Genomic DNA, 15,855 nt, shown 5'->3' on the forward strand with positions numbered 1-15,855 from the left:
CCTGGTCTAGAGAGTGAGTTCCAGGACAGGCTCCAAAGCTACAGGACAGGCTCCAAAGAGAAACCCTGTCTTAGGAAAACGGAAAAAAAAAAAAAAAAAAAAGAGGGTGGTTTTGTTGCATAGGAATTATATCTCAATTAAGAATTTTAAATGGGGCCGGCAGTTGTGGCACACAACTTTAACCCCAGCACTTGAGAGGCAGAGGCAGACAGATCTCTGTGATTTTGAGGCCAGCCTGGTCTACAAAGGGAGTTCCAGGACAGCCAGGGCAGTTCAGTTACACAGAGATTCCCCGTCTCAATCCCCCTTCTCGAAAAACAAAAACAAAAACAAAACAAACAAACAAACAAAAAAAGTTGGGCGGTAGTGACTCACACCTTTAATCCCAGCACTTGGGAGGCAGAAGCAGGCGGATCTCTGTGAGTCTGAGGTCACCCTGGTCTACAGAATGAATTCAAAGCTACAGAGAAAACCCGTCTCAAAAAAAAGAAAATGTTTTTTTAAATGAGGAGAGGTGAAAACATGGCTAAGAGACTAGTGTAAAGGCTAAAGTTAACCTGCAAACCCCATTTGCCTAAGGACAGGTTCTCCTGAGATATTGGAGGCTGTTGTTTATATAAGCCACGTGTTTCCACTTCCCTAAACTGTTCTGGGTGATCCCAAGTAGGCAGGAGATAGGTGGGCAGGAAGTATATTAGGGCATATGCTTACCTCCAAATGAAGGAAGGCAGGAAGTGCCATAGCCTTGTAGGAGTTTGCCTTTATGAACACCTGACCGACCTAAAATTGGGGCCACATCTCCGGAGATCCTGAGTATGAACCTGACCAATGTCCACCTTCCTGGACAATACTAAAAAAGGTTGCTTTAAATGAATAACTGTGGAACTGGTCTGTCTCCTAGCTTTCAGGTTTAACACTAGAAGTGTTTGCTGCTTTTATAGAGAACCTGGGTTTAGTATGCAGTACTCACATGGCAGCTCATAACCTTTTGCCCCCTCCGTATCAAGGAATCCAATACCTTCTGACCTCCATGGGCACCAGGAAAGCATGTGGTGTACATATACATACATGCAAGCAAAACACTCACACACATAAATGAACATTGAGGAAATTTTAGCCAGGTGGTGGTGGCTTATGTCTTTAATCCCAGCACTCAGGAGGCAGAAACAGGTGGATCTCCATGAGTTCCAGGCCAACCAGGACATCCAGAGCCACATAGAGAAACCCTGACTCAAAGGAATGACAGCCAGCCCACGGTAAGACTGTCTCAGAAAACAAGACTCTGGGCTGTGTGAGAGCCAAAGTTATGTGCCAAAGTTATATGTTCAGTTTGTTTTTTTTTTTTATTGAGAAAAGGAAAAAAAAAGTTTCTGCCTCCTCCCAGCCTCCCATTTCCCTCCCCCTCCTCCCACCCTTCTCTCCCTCCCCCCCACTCCTCTCCTCCTCCCTCTCCAGTCCAAAGAGCAGTCAGGGTTCCCTGCCCTGTGGAAAGTCCAAGGTCCTCCCCCCTCTGTCCATGTCTAGGAAGGTGAACATCCAAACTGGCTAGGTTCCCACCCAGCCGGAACATGAAGTAGGATCAAAACCCCGTGCCATTGTCCTTGGCTTCTCATCAGCCCTCATTGTTCGCCATGTTCAGAGAGTCCGGTTTTATTCCATGCTTTTTCAGTCACAGTCCAGCTGGCCTTGGTGAGCTCCCAATAGATCAGCCCCACTGTCTCAGTGGGTGGGTGCACCCCTCGAGGTCCTGACATCCTTGCTCGTGTTCTCCCTCCATCTGCTCCTCATTGGGTCCAGTGCTCCAGTGTGAGTCTCTGTCTCTATCTCCATCCATCACCAGATGAAGGTTCTATGGTGATATGGAAGATATTCCGTCAGTATTGCTATAGGATAGGGTCATTTCAGGTTCCCTATCCTCAGCTTCCCAAGGGACTAACTGGGGACATCGCCTTGGGCTCCTGGGAGCCACTCTAGGTTCAAGTCTCTTGCCAACACTAAGGTGGCTCCGTTAACTAAGATATGTGCTTCCCTGCTCCCCTATCCAACCTTCTCACTGTGCCTAAGAGAACTGTGAAACAGAATGTCTCTGACTTCAAGCCCTTGCCCAAGGACAGACAGTTCCTGAAATGCAGGAGGCTGCGGTTTATGGGAGATAAGAGCTGAGTGTTCTCACTACCCTAAACAAGTTTCGTTGACCCAGCCACACTGGGTTTGGTTGATCCAACTACTCTGGTTGTGCTTGATCACATATGTGTGAGAGGTACACAGGCAGGAAATACACCAGGATATACCCTTGACCCCAACTGGATGAAATATGGCAGGAAATACATTAGGATGTTTGCTTGCCCCTGACTGGACCTGATGGGAAATGTGGTGAATTGTTGGTTTCACCTTTTTTTTTTAAAATAAGATTTATTTATTCGTACACAATTTTCTGTCTGCATGTATTCCTACAGACCAGAAGAGGGCACCAGATCTCATTAAAGATGGTTGTGAGCCATCATGTGGTTGCTAGGAATTGAACTCAGGACCTCTGGACGAGCAACCAGTGCTTCTAACCACTGAGCCATTTCTCCAGCCCTGATTTTACCTTTTTTTTAAACCATGACTTGGGGCCATTTCCTGCAATCCCAGAGCTGGATCTGGCTAGCGTCCTTCAATCTGGCCAGTATTTAATTAATGCTTGCTTCAAATGTGGCTTTAAACTGTGGCGGTAGTCTGTTTTTGATGGGTGGGGTTAACAACTGGAGAAATGTCTCAGTGCTTAAGAGCTCTGACTGCTCTTGCAGAGAACCCAAGATTGATTCCCAGCACCCACACGACTGTAACTCCAGTTCCTGAGGTTCTGATGCCCTTTTCTGGCCTCGAAGCATGTGATCATACATATACACACATGTAGGCAAAACAACCATACATATAAAAAAGCAAACACAACAAGGCAACAACAGAAAGAATGAAAAATTGACATGGCATGAATTTTCCCTCAAAGGCTGTTCCCACCACAGGGTTGTCCTCAAAATCTAGTGCTTTAATATTTACACTGTTCCCTTCCTTCCTTCTATAAAAATAAATAAATAAATAAATAACAAATACGAATCTCTTCTATCGAATACTACAAAACTTGTGTTTAAGCCGGGCGGTGGTGGCGCATGCCTTTAATCCCAGCACTTAGGAGGCAGAGGCAGGCAGATCTCTGTGAGTTCGAGACCAGCCTGGTCTACAAGAGCTAGTTCCAGGACAGGCTCCAAAAAACCACAGAGAAACCCTGTCTCGAAAAACAAAAACAAAAACAAAAAACAAAAAAAAAAACAACTTGTGTTTAGGACAAGGAATTCAAACATTGTTTTGTTTGAGACAGGATCTTTCTGTAGACCAGGCTGGCCTGAACTCAAAGCACTGCCTACCTCTACCTTCCAAGGGTTCTAATTAAAGGAATTCAAATGTTTTATCTCCCCTATCTTGTAAGACTTTTATTTAAACATTTACAAATATTTTAATCCTCCCCCCCCCCCCCCCACACACACAGTAAAGCCTTTGCTTACCCAAGGCCCAGGGCTCTATTCCAGGAATTTGTTGACCTGGGGCAGTGAGCCCATCTCCCCCTGCCTCCTTCATTTCCTGTGCATCAGGTTTTTTTCAGACTAGCCAGTTGAATCAGTTTGTGAGGTTGAACCCTGGCCAATGGGGAAAAGACACAGACACCACCTAACTTGGATGAAAATCAGAGGTACTTCCCTGTCTCTGTACCATCTTCCAAATACACCCTCTTGCTCAAGAGGAAAGTTTACTTTTTCCAGATTCTTCAGTTGGAATAGTGGTCTCTCTGCAACACTGAACATATTTCAAACCTATATCCCTCCCTCTCTCCCCTCCTCCCTCCCTCCTTCTCTCTCTCCCTTCCTTCCTTCATACTGGGGATCAAGGGCTGGGCCAACCACAGCCTGCATGCTAAGAATGACCCCACAAGCTGAGCCATGGAGGGGCATGCCCTTAATCCTAGCACGCTGGTGAGGGGCACAGAGGCAGATGGATCTCTGAGGTTGAGTTCCAGAACAGCCAGGGATACACAGAGAAACTCTGTCTTGAACTAAAGAGAAACACTCTGGGCCCACATCACTGAACTGCACTCTAGCCAAGTGTTGCAGCTGCTGTCCACCTCATCATAAAAACTTCCACATTTATTGGAGCGTCTATGATTCCTGATGGAGTGGAACATACATTTGTGAAGTTTTTATTACATTTTATTTATTTACTTCTTGAGGAAACAATATACATTTTTATTTGTATTTTTTTATGTATGTGTGTGGCATGTATGCCATGTACGTAGAGGTCGGAGGCTTGGTAGCAAGTGCCTTTGCCTGCTAAGCCATCTGCCAGCCCTACATACTTTTTTATATACAGCCAGGGCTACACAGGGCTATATATAATGTGTTTAAGTAAGGTTTTTTTTAAAAATATTTATTTATTTATTATGTATATGATATTCTGTCTGTCAGGCCAGAAGAGGGCACCCGACCCTATTACAGATGGTTGTGAGCCACCATGTGGTTGCTGGGAATTGAATTCAGGACCTTTGGTAGAGCAGGCAATGCTCTTAACCTCTGAGCCATCTCTCCAGCCCCTTAAGTAAGGTTTTGTATTTTGGAGATAGGGTTTCTTGTGTAAATGCCTTAGCTGACCTAGAACTCCCTTGGTAGACCAGGCTGGCATTAAACTCAGACATCCACCTACCTCTACCTCCCAAGAGAGCTGGGATTGAGGCCTGCATGGTTATTGTTCTGGTGGAAGCTCCACTCCAAGCCCCTCCCCATCTCTCTCCAAACCCGGCTGCATCTCAGAAAGTCCACCAAATGACGAACTCCGCACAAAGATACTCAAGACCACTCCCACAGGTTATTTAAACTGCCCCCCAGAAAACAGACATGTGATTTTTTGGTTTCTCTTTTCCATTTCCTCTCTGGAGGGCTGGAAAGTCATCCAGAAGTGTTTTACCCATTAAACCTGGGCTAGTAGGCCCGGCGGTGGTGGCACAGGCCTTTAATCCCAGCACTCGGGAGGCAGAGGCAGGCAGATCTGTGTGAGTTTGAGGCCAGCCTGGTCTACAAGAGCTAGTTCCAGGACAGGCTCCAAAACCACAGAGAAACCCTGTCTCGAAAAACCAAAAAAAAAAAAAAAAAAAAAAAAAACAAGTATAAATCTGGCCTGCTAAATTAAAACTGGTTACAGTCAAGCTGGAGGACTCTGGGTAAACCATTCCTCCATAACCCCTCAGCTTGGCTCCAGGTCTCCAGGCAGATCCTGGACTAATGTCATTGTAGTCATAACTCAGATAGACCCAATAAACAGCCCTCAAGTGCTCAGAGATCTGGAGAATATGGCATTAATTAAAAAGGCTTTTTATAATAGACATGGGTTGGCTCCTGGCACCACCCTGATCTCCAAAGGAGGTGGATGGGAACAGAAGAGCCTTGCTTCATAAGTAGCAGCACTAGCCATTGAACAAAACTGCCTTTCGGTCCTACTGCTGCAGAGACCTCTTCAGACCGTGTATGCCAGGACACTGGGGAATCCACTGCCTCAAGTTGCCTAAGACAAAAGTAAAGTCCTCCATGAATTCTTACTCCACAGAAGCCTGTAGGATCTTCTGGAGCCTTGCAGGCCTTCCTCTTTCAGACGGAAGACAGATGTTGCCCTGAGACCTGCCCTCAGTGGTCATGGAGGAACCTGAGGAGTGGCTTTCCAGACAGACATCAAGTGAGTCTCTGTCATTTTTTAAGCAATAACCCAGGTAAAATTTATCCTTCTCAAGACTTCTGATGCAGTCTGACAACTGGTAGCTTTGCCAGCTGTTTTCTCAGTTGTCAGCCCCCAGGCCTCACTCTCCTAGAGCTAATACTGAATTTAGACTTGCTACCAGACTCAGGAAGAGACAGACTCACAAGACAGAGGTCTCCTGACGCCGTGATGATGGGGAAGGAACAGAGAAGCAGGTACTTTGAGGGTGGCTTACCTGAAAAGCTTGAGATGAGATCATTAGGGTCTGAGAAGACGTTTTAAGGTGTGCAAATGCAAACTGGTAAGGTGTAAGGTGTTTCTGAGGAAACAACTTAAGTACTGATAATCTTAACATTAATCAATAAAATTCTGATAAGCCTTTAATCTAGCTTTAGTAGAATACTACCAGTATCATAGTCACACGCTCAAGATTTAAAATTCCCTTTGGTGGTTTCCGAATGACAGACCTCAAAGATACTTTTTATGGGGCAAAAAACATCAGTCACAGTCATTTCTGGCATGGGTATACTGCCATTTATACAACGTCTATTTCAATACAGATTACAAAAAGTAAAAATGCTAATGTGTCTAAAACTTTCACAAACTCAAAGAATTCTTCTAAGTTTCAGAAAGCTGACTTGGATTCACTTCGAGCAGATCAGACACACTCCAGATAAGTACTATCAATCAATAGCCAAAGCCCTCACCACTGTTCCACAAGCCTGGCCAATAGAGTGAAACAGCCAGTTACCCTAGGATGTGGCCAGCATCCCAGCTTTCTCAGGCCCCCAAAGATGGTCGACGCCCCAGATCAGCAGGAAGCAGTCTGGAAAACCCGGCCCCCCATCTCCATCCCTCCTGCTATCCCCTTTAATCTCCTCGCCTTTTTATAATAAGAAAAGGGTGAAAATGTTAGGATTCTGGCATTATGCTGGCCCCTGTCACCTGGCAGGATGCACCCAGGCAGTACCCTGGCCAGCCCAGGATCCTACGGCGGCTGCATCTCTACGTAGTCTGCACGCAGGTGCAAAAGGCCTCTTTAAAAGACAAGTTCTACCCATTCCCACTCTCTGCCTGCTGTTCTTCTGAAGAGGCAAGCAGCTCTCTGCTCCCCCATCTCTCTTTCTCTCTCTCCTTGTCTTTCTTTCTCTCTTCCCTCCCCTTTACCCTTCTCTCAATAAACTCAAGCTCTGTCTGCATGGCATATTTGCGTCTCTTCTGCTGTGAGGCCTCTGATGCTCACCTGCCAAGGTCTCTCTCGCCAAATCATTACACTCCCGCCTCTGCCTCTGGGAATGCTGGGATTTAAAGCATGTGCCACAGTGTTGTCCTGCACATGGAGGTTAGAATACAGCTCTTCATGCCTTGTTCCATCCTTCTACCACGTGGGATACAGAAATGGAGGTAGCTCATCAGGCTCAGTGGCAACGCCCTTGATGTGGGATATTTGCTCACACTGCGTGAAGATGTGTCGCCATCTTACCTTGCCTTCCTAAGATCCTTCTAGTCAGTTTAATAAAAAGCTGAGTGTCTAATAGGCAGGCAAGCATAAGTGGGACTTCTGGGGAGAGAGAGGAATTCAGGGTTAGAATCCTGGGGCGAGGATTTTGCCAACAAGACACCCAGGAAGCTAGACATACAGAATGGAGGAGAGGTAAAAAGTCATGTGACAAGACGTAGATTAATGATAATCGCTTAATCTAAGTTATAAGAGTCACCAGTGTAGTAGGAGGAGCGGTGGGCTGTGTCCCGCCACCTGGCTAGTTTAACCCCCAAAATAACCACACAGAAATTGTATTAATTAAAACATTGCCTGGCCCATTAGCTCTAGCCTCTTATTGGCTAACTCTCACATCTTGATCAACCCATTTCTATTAAATCTGTGTATCACCACGTGACTGTGGCTTACCAGTAAGATTCTAATATACATCCGTCTCAGGCCGGAGATTCATGGCATCTGCCATACTGCCCTTCTTCCCAGCATTCTGTTCTGTCTACTCCACCTATCTAAGACTACTCTATCAAAAGGCCAAGGTAGTTTCTTTATTCAACCAATAAAAGCAATACAAATACAGAAGGGCCTCCTACACCACACCAGGACAAGCCTAAGCTAAGGCCAAGCTTTCATAATTAATAATAAGTCTCTGTGTTGTTATTTGGGGGCTGGCAGTCCAAAGAAAATCCTACAAGAAAGACTAGCAACACACCCTTACACGCTCAGCCTTCTCACATGCTCCAGAGGTGTTTCATATTGCAACACTGAAACTTTTCTTATGTGTATGGGTGTTTTGCCTGCATGTATGTCTGTGTACTGTATGTGTGCCTTTATGCCCGCAGAAGTCAGAAAAGGGAGTCAGATAACTTGGAACTGGAGTTCCAGATGATTGTGAGCCACCATATGAGAGCTGGGGAATGAACCTGGGTCCTCTGGAAGAGCAGCCAGTGCTCTTAACCTCCAAGCCACCTCTCCAGCCCAGACATTGAAAATTTTTTATTTTTCATATGCATTGATATTTTGCTTGCACACATGTCTGTGTGAGGATGTTAGATCCCCTGGAATTGGAATTACAGACAGTAGTGAGTTGCCATGTGGGTTCTGGGAATTGAACCAGAAACCAGGGTCCTCTGAAAGAGCAGCCAGTGCTCTTAACCTCCGAGCCATCTCTCCAGGCCCCAAACATTGAAACTTTAACCTACTGTATACCAATCCTCCTTGCTGCTCCTTGACCCTCAGTCACCTTTTAGTTTCTGTTTCGTTATCCCAACTACCTTTGATACTTGACTCATGTGTCAGAAGAGGTCAACCACCACAGTGCCCTTACCCCCGCTTTGCAGAGGAGGGTGTGCTCCCCAGCTGTAGCCTTGCCCTTGCACCTTGAACACCTGCAGCTGCCTCCTGGCCTCCTTCCAAGGCCAGGTAGAATGGGTGGTGCTGATGAAGCTGGGCTCTTAGCCCCAAGGAAGTCAGCCCTGGAGTAGATCAGTGAGTCTTCAATCAGAACTTAGCCTCTCAGATCCTGCACCTGAGACTGAAGACAAACCCATCCTAGTGCTGCTGTGACCGAGAAGGCCCGCCTCCTTCCAGCAGCCATGACCCTGTCTGTGACCCCAGCAGAACCTGTTTGTTGTCCTACACATACTCCCAGAGACGGGGCAGAATTTACTGAGTGACAAATTCGCCGGCTAGGTCAATTTCTTTGGTGCCTGTCATCCACTGGTTACTACTGATTTTGATAGGCGTGGCCTTGGCCATCACAGGCTCGTATTGGTGCTCAGTCTCACTTCGCACTGTTACACCTCAGAGACATGCCTTTATGTATGTTACAGAACAGCTGCAAGAGGGCTAAGGAGCCCGTGCCGGAGGGAGAGGCAGAAAGCAGGTGCAAGATGGAACGGGCAGCGGGCAGCGCAGGTGGGCAGATAAAGGGTCCCTTAAGGCTGTAAGGGATCCGGTGGAAAACTGTTGGAGGACTGGAGCCCAGAGCAGACTGCGGACAGAGCTGGCACGAAGTGAGTGCCGGGAAAGACTAACGGTTCAAGTGGGGATCGTGCCTAACTGAAACACACACACACCGCCAACAGAGTCAGGAGCTGCCTCCCTTTGTTCTGGTCTGATGAGTCCAGCAGGTGCCACTGTGTCCACTAGGAAGCGTCACTTCATATATGTGGTGTGTGAGAGAGGGTTGTTTCTTCTGTTAGTCTGGGCCTTCAGTAAATCAGAGGGCTTTTTTTTTTTAATGGTTTTAATCCCCCCATGTATCCCTGTGTTCCCAATACAATTTGATAAGTTCGTACGTGACAAAACTTATTGTGAACCAATTAGCTAACAGTCTGAGCCGTGGCTGTTTCCTGCACAGCACGGAGCCATCTGTTGCAGTATTGGCACTCAAAATAGAAGGAAGTGGGGCTGGAGAGGTGGCTCAGCAGTTAAGAGCACAGGCTGCTCTTCCAGAGGACCCCGATTTCATTCCCAGCACTCACATGACAGCTCACAACGGTCTGTAACTCTAGTTCCAGGGGATCTGACACCATACCAATGCACATAAAATAAAATTTAAGATTAAAAAAAATTTTTTTTTGAGACAGAGTTTCTCTGTGTAACAGCCCTGGCCTGGCCTGGTAAAATAAATTATTTTTAAAAATAGAGTGAAGAGCTGCTTTCTAAAATGTAGTCATTCTGGACATAACACATCCTGTAAGATGTTGTCCTAAACAAAATGGAGAAACTTGAAGCAGGGTACACTCGGGTCACCTCACCCACCATGCAGCCTCACGGTTGTAAAGGGTGCTGGAGTCTGGAGTCTTCAGATAAGCGCCACTGGTGGCTGGGCCGCATTCTGCTCCCCCAGGACGGTGGAGAGGAACCTTGTTTCACCTTCATTAACTGGCGAGAAGGGGAGCCAGTTCCGCAGACGTTGTGGTTTTTCTTTCGGTTCATACTCTCCTGTTCTCTTCCTCCGGTGTGGCTAGAGACTGACATTGGTGGCAATGAAATGCAATTTCACCATACGAGTTCTAGTGAGTCCCCATGAGAGCTCAAAGTTTGTGTGTTCACTGCTGCCCTGTTTCTTCCCAGGAGCTGTCTTAGGTTGGTCAGCCTCTCGCTTCTCAAAGTCGGGCACAGGAAAATTTGCTAGAAATGGGGAAAAAGGCAAAATTGCAGCGAGAAACTCCAGGAATGGCCCCATAATTCTGTTTCCACATCTCTTCAGAGACCCACAGACAAATGCTCTGTAATACCAGGCAGAGCCACACTATAAATAAATAAAACCAGAGAAGGAAAAAATGATGTCATGCTGCCTCAGGGTAACCCTAAACCCCAAGGCCATGTGCCACAGACCGTCCCTCTGTGAGACTGCTATCCACGGGAGGACAGGGTTGAAGGATAGGATAGCCAGGATACGACGCAAGGGAATGACAGACAGACACACTGGTAGTGAGAATCTGCTGCAATTTTACTTCTGCAAAGCTTCAGTTTATATACAAAACAGATCAAAAAACTTGGCAGGCTCACTGCATCACCCCATTCAGGGTTTCAGACATAAATCAAGGCTAAGCACAATCAAACAAAACTCCTTCTACATGATTAAGATGTTGGCAAGGTGTTGGCAAGGACTTTCAGTTTTGTCTCTTAGGACTCTGTCTCGCACCATTAACCACATTCTACCGTGGGGGGACTAGTTTTTATTTATAGTCTTTTGTTCTTCTGTTTCATTATTAATAAAGTTTCCAAGGCTCATGTGGCGTGGGGCATGCTTCAGTTCCTCAAGGACTGCTTTAAAGAAAAGTGGGGCCGAGCCAAGCACATACTTTGATTTCTTGGTAAGCGGTCAGCTGTGAACAGGAAAGATAAGAAATACAGAGAAAGATCATACAGGGTGCCAGGAGGGCTCGCTCTCAAGGCCATCTCCAGATACGAGATCTGCCTACGGCATCAGGTCCTATCTTGACCACTGATTGCCAGGGGACCACCTGGGGCTTCGCTCCAGGAAGCTCTAACCCCAATCCTTCAGCAGGCAAAAGCCAGCGCAGAGGCATTTTGTCACTACACGGCAGTCACTGCTGTGGACGTGGCAGCCATGTCCATCCTGCAACTTGAAGGAACATTTAGAGGGAGGAGGAGTGTAGACACACAGAACAGAGTGGACCGCTACACCTGTGAGTCAAGAGTGACACAGAGGGCGGACAGAGAGGGTAAGGTAAACTGACTAACGCTGGGCTGGCAGGAAAGGGGAGTTCGCAGAGGCACGTGAGTCTAGGACACAGGGGGTGGGAGGGGAGTGCATAGAAGAGAACAGAGAAGGGGCCTGCATCTATAGAACGGAAGTGACTCCCAGGAAAGACAGAGAATGTGGGACAGTTTTAAGGAAGGGAAACCTTTTCTTCTCCAAGTTGTTTTGGTCATGGTGTTTACCACAGCGACAGAAAGCAAACTAGAACACACACACACACACACACACACACACACACGGTTGTGCTATGCACCCAGGCAGGGGACAGTGTGCCCGGCAGATGGTGATAGTGTGTTAACAAGAGTATAACATTTCCTCTTCTTTTAATTATTGCTTGAGTAAATGTTTTGCAAGATTGTTTTTTGGGGGTGGAGGGTTGAGACAAGTTTTCTCTATGTAGTCCTGGCTGTCCGAGAACTTACTCTGTAGACCACGCTTGCCTCAAACTCAGAGATCAGTCCCTGGAGTACTGGGGTTAAAGGCCTGTGCTACTACCCCCAACTATTTTGATCATTTTTAATTATGTGTATTTGCATATGCCTGTGTGTAAGTATGTGCACGGGAGTGCATGTGCCCGCAGATGCCACAGGCTCTGGCTCTCCCTGCAGCTGGAGTTACAGGCAGGTGTGCTCCACCAGACATTGGTTCTGAGAATCAAACTCAGGTCCTTTTCAAGAGCTCTGAGCCAACTCACCAGCCCCACACCCTTCTTTACAGAGTGACAGTAAGGGGAGATGAGAGATTCGGTTCAATGGTAGAGAGACTTGCCAAGCTCACACGAGGCCCTGGGTTCTGTCCTCAGAAAAGGGAAAGAAGCAGGCGGTGGTGGCGCACGCCTTTAATCCCAGCACTCAATCCCAGAGGCAGGCGGATCTCTGTGAGTTCCAGGCTAGCCTGGTCTACAATAGCTAGTTCCAGGACAGGCTCCAAAGCTACAGAGAACCCCTGGAAAGAAAAGTGACTATTGTAAGTGAAAGGACACTCATTTCTGGTGATGACAATATTATTTGAGGGGTCAAAGCTGCTCACCTCTGCCAGGCCTTTTATTCACGCTCTCTACTTTAATCCCCAGTCAACACAGTTCCCGCTTTGTATGTTTATTTGTTTGCTTGTTTCTGAACAAATTTTAGTCCCTTTAATGGGCTTATTAGATGAAACTTCTTGGAAGCTATTATTCTACAGTGGACTTCTATAACATGCTCAACAGACCCCCCCAAACCTAATGCAGACTCACTCCTGCAGGACAGGTGCCAGGACAGCAAACTCAACTTTGAACCAGGCCAGGTTTCCAAATATCAGAGATTGAAGGAACAGATGCAAAGGGACCGGTGGTTTCCAGTCCCCGGGATAATGACGCACCTGCATTGGATGCCTTGAGGAGAAAAGTTTTTCCTACAGTCCTCACATGGCTGCTGCTGACTGCTCTGTCAGCTCACTCGGCCCCTTCCTGAGTCTTCAAAGGACTGCAGAATCCTTACCAGCAGTTTCAGGGCTGGGTGTGGCTCAGCAGAAGACCCTTCACCCAGCATTCGGGGAAGCCTTGGATGTGCCTCCAGCATGACCAGAAGGAACAAATGGCAGGCATTTATCCCATGGCACTATTGAGTCCAAAATTGTGGGATGGAGGAGGTACATGAAGCTGTGGCCCCTGAAGCTCTGGGAGGGTCTTTCCTGCTCTGCCTACCAGGCAGAACTGCTATCTGACAGTTCTCAGCTGCCTGGCTTGAAAGCCCTTCTGTTCTAAGGCTGGAGTCACACTGAGATAGTCCTCATACCGCTCTAGGATGGCCCTGTCTTTCTGTATCTTACAAAGGTCACCACAGTCTGAGGTGCTGAAGGTAGGACCCCCACTTATCTTTTTTGGGCTACACTTTTCAGCCTTTGCTGCCAGCCTGAGGGGCTTCCTAAAGATGTCTCCTGCCCAAGCTGGGGGAACCCTTAGAAGTCGTCTCCTGCTGGTGAGCCTCCACAATGCTGGCTGGAGAGTACTGATCATCATTCCTAGAACTTTGGGTTTAGGCAGAAGGATGTGTCTGCAGCTGTTATTCATATAGCTGGGGGCAAGAAAGGCCTATGTAAGGCAGGAACAGCCACAGGACCAGAGAGCACCATGTCCTTTCACCTGCTTAAGCTACCCCCCTCCCCAAACTCCCCACCCTGGTGTGTGTGCGTGTGTGTGTGTGTGTGTGTGTGTGTGTGTGTGTGTGTGTGTGTGATTCTGCTCCATCCCTTCCCAGGAGCAAAAATTTTTCCCCATTATTTCCCCCCTCCACTCCTTCAATCTAGGGGCCCGCTTCAGTGACCACACTTCATGTAACCCTGAGACCTTGCTCCTCAGGTTCATGCTCTCTCTCATGTTGCCTCCCTTAGTCCAGCTCCAACCTGCACTGTTGCATCTGCCAGGGGTCCTCAATTGTGGCTTCTTCACCAAGCACTCTATTTAAGCAACATGGACGTTGGAAGGGTCTCCAGACCTCTTCTACCTCCTCACACCCCACTCTGCCTACCCTCAGGACAGTGTTGACCTTTAATGTGTATAGCTAGACAGTGGATGGGACCAGGTGGAAATATCTAGTATTGAGCTTTGTTATTTGCACAGCTTTCCCGCTTTTATGTGCTTGAAAGGGGCATCTGGGAGCTCTCAGTACTAGACAGCATTGACTCCTCCTGCGGGGCTCCGGGCTGGCTGAGCTCTCTGTCTCATGTATGTCCACTCCTGTCAGTTTGGCTGAAGACAAACAGGATCCTTAACTTTTTTTTTCCTGAGTCACCCTAGAGTATCCGAACATGAAAACCTTCGAGGCAGACTACCCCCAGGCGGTGGGAGGTAGGCTAGACCACATCCTGGAGCAGAAGGAATCATTTGTGAGAGCCAGAGATCCCTTCGAGAAGCTGAGACAGTTTAGAGAGACAGGAAAAATGAGAAGGGAGACAAGGAACAGGCCCTGGTCTGCCTTTCCTGCTGGCTGAGAGTCAAGGAACTTCACACAACTGATAAAGCCAAATTTGCTCGCAAGGCTAATGTGTGTTTTTCAAAGACATCTCAAACATGGATGGTACAGACAGCATTAAACTATGCTTACTTAGACTCTGGTTAGAACCTTGAGTTTAACAATACGGGCATACAGCTGAACTGTGGTGGCACACGCCTTTAATCCCAGCACTTGGAAGGCAGTGGTAGGCGAATCTCTGAGTTCAAGGCCAACCTGGTCTACAGAGTGAGTTCCCAGACAGAGAAACCTTGTCTTGAAAAACAAAAACAAAAAACAAAGGAAAAATCAGTATCCCTTCCTTCCTTTCTTCCTTCCTTCCTTCCTTCCTTCCTTCCTTCCTTCCTTCCTTCCATTTTTCTTTCTTTGAGACAGGGTCTCTCTACATAGAACTCCCTACATAAACGGAGACCTGCCTGCCTCTGCCTCCAGTGCTGGGATTGGAGACATGCCCTAGCCCAGCATATATCTCATTTTTTTTATGATGATTCATATGTCTCATTTTTAAACAGTCCTCTTCATAAGACCATCTTTTTTGTTTGGTTGGTTTTGGTTTTTGAGACAAGGTTTCTATGTAGTTTTGGCTGTCCTGGAACTCATTCTATAGAATAGGTTAGCTTCGAACTCACAGAGCTACACCAACCTCTGCCTCCCTGAGTGCTGAAATTAAAAGAGTGCACCACCACACCCAACCTGCAGAAGACAAAAAAGAGAAAATCTGTAAGTGAAAGAAATGAACCATTTTGTGCATCTTTACTTAATTTTTTAAACTTTTTTTTGTTTTGTTTTTTCCGAGATAGAGTTTCTCTGTTTAGCCTTGGCTATCCTGGAACTTGCTCTTTAGACCAGGCTGGCCTTGAGCTCACAGAAATCCACCTGCCTCTACCTCTCAAGTGCTGGAATTAAAGATGTTCACCACCAACAACATCTGACAAAACTTTAAGTTTTGCTTATTATGTTACATCTTTTGAGCAGGGTGATTTAGAAAGGCACAGGGCCATATATGCAGCCATTGTAGACACCAAAGTGTAAAGTGCAACTGTTTCTTTTTTTTCTTTTCTTTCTCTCTCTCTCTCTCTCTCTCTCTCTCTCTCTCTCTCTTTCTTTCTTTCTTTCTTTCTTTCTTTCTTTCTTAGACAGGTTTTCTCTGTAGCTTTGAAGCCTGTCCTGGAACTCGCTCTGTAAACCAGGCTGGCACCAAACTCACAGAGATCCACCTGCCTCTGCCTCCCAAGTGCTGGGATTAAAGGCGTGTGCCACCACCGCCCAACAACAACAACAAAAAAAGCCCCAGAAACCCTACTTATAAGATGTTGTGTGGGATGTTCCAGGAGAAAAGTCATCAATGGTCATTCTCG

The 15,855-nt window shown here is 46.9% G+C and overlaps 1 long non-coding RNA gene across 1 annotated transcript; it reads right to left on the reverse strand.

Moving 5' to 3' along the window:
* Positions 1–1,450: 1,450 nt before the first annotated feature.
* On the reverse strand, positions 1,451–10,710 carry LOC126487228 (uncharacterized). The gene is made up of 3 exons (XR_007588314.1): positions 10,037–10,710; positions 3,543–3,674; positions 1,451–1,849 (listed from the first exon to the last, which is right to left on the reverse strand). It is a non-coding gene; the product is annotated as an uncharacterized lncRNA (long non-coding RNA).
* Positions 10,711–15,855: the final 5,145 nt, after the last annotated feature.

Source organism: Alexandromys fortis, unplaced genomic scaffold (genome assembly GCF_014885135.2).
Source record: "Alexandromys fortis isolate MF-2015 unplaced genomic scaffold, M_Fortis_MF-2015_v1.1 scaffold_177, whole genome shotgun sequence".
Lineage (NCBI taxonomy): Eukaryota > Metazoa > Chordata > Mammalia > Rodentia > Cricetidae > Alexandromys > Alexandromys fortis.